Genomic DNA, 1029 nt, shown 5'->3' with positions numbered 1-1029 from the left:
ATTTGGTGGATTTGTGCTGTTCCTTTGTATAGACCCTACTTTTTGATCACATTCTCTGAGTCATTTTTAAGAACGTAAGGTCTTGGATGATATCTTGGTTTGTAACTGAAGTGACAAATGTCTGAGGAGTCCAGAGCCATTCATATTTGTTGTGTAAATCTATATTTAATATCATAAAATGTAATAGAATCCCAAATTACTGATCATAAGAAATAGCTGATTTCTAAATACTGAAAATAAAACATCATGCTAAGTGGTTTAATTATTTTTTTCCTTGGAACTGATGATTTTATTATACCTGACACTATTAAGAAAAATGAATTCTTTAGGGAACTAAAATCTGGAAAGACCGCACATTTTAAGTGCTTTCTCTTTGGGTGAAGATTTATTTTATTTTAATGTGGGACCACTTAGTGAGTGAGGAGGTTGTAAAAGACTTTTGTGTGCACATTAAAATTTTACATGCTCTATGTTCTTAGTATTTTACAATGTATATAATATATTCCCTGAAAAAGTAGGGAATGCCTCAGAATGAAAATAATAGCACTTAAAACAGCTATTTGTGTGCATCTACTATGTGGCACACACTTGGATGTCTACTTTATGTATGTAAATTGGAGAATTGGATCCGTTCAAATGAAATATGGTTGCTTCTTGGTGAGTGGTTTTCTTCTAGAACAAGAGACTCAGAAGCGTGAATAGACTTTCTAAATGACAGCTGTTCCAGTTCTTCCATTAATATTTTTTAAGGTGATATATTTGTATACATGTACATCTGATTTTGAAGAGAGTCCTGATCATGAAGAATATGTTTAATTAAACATATACTATGACAATGGGATGTAATTTTTGAAATTTATACTGCTTTGAAGAATCTAGGGAAATTGGCTGTTACAACTAGGAGTCAACTTTTCCTCTTAATATTCTGCATTGATTAATACATGCCTGTGTAATCCCATGTACATTCTTGGCTCTGAAGATGACATTTCTCCAACTTGGAAATGCCTCAGCAATACTAAAAATGTTATT

The sequence above is a fragment of the Otolemur garnettii genome, unplaced genomic scaffold (assembly GCF_000181295.1).
Source record: "Otolemur garnettii isolate 467f Iridium unplaced genomic scaffold, OtoGar3 scaffold00022, whole genome shotgun sequence".
In the NCBI taxonomy this organism is placed as follows: Eukaryota; Metazoa; Chordata; class Mammalia; order Primates; family Galagidae; genus Otolemur; species Otolemur garnettii.
This window is presented reverse-complemented; position numbering follows the sequence as displayed.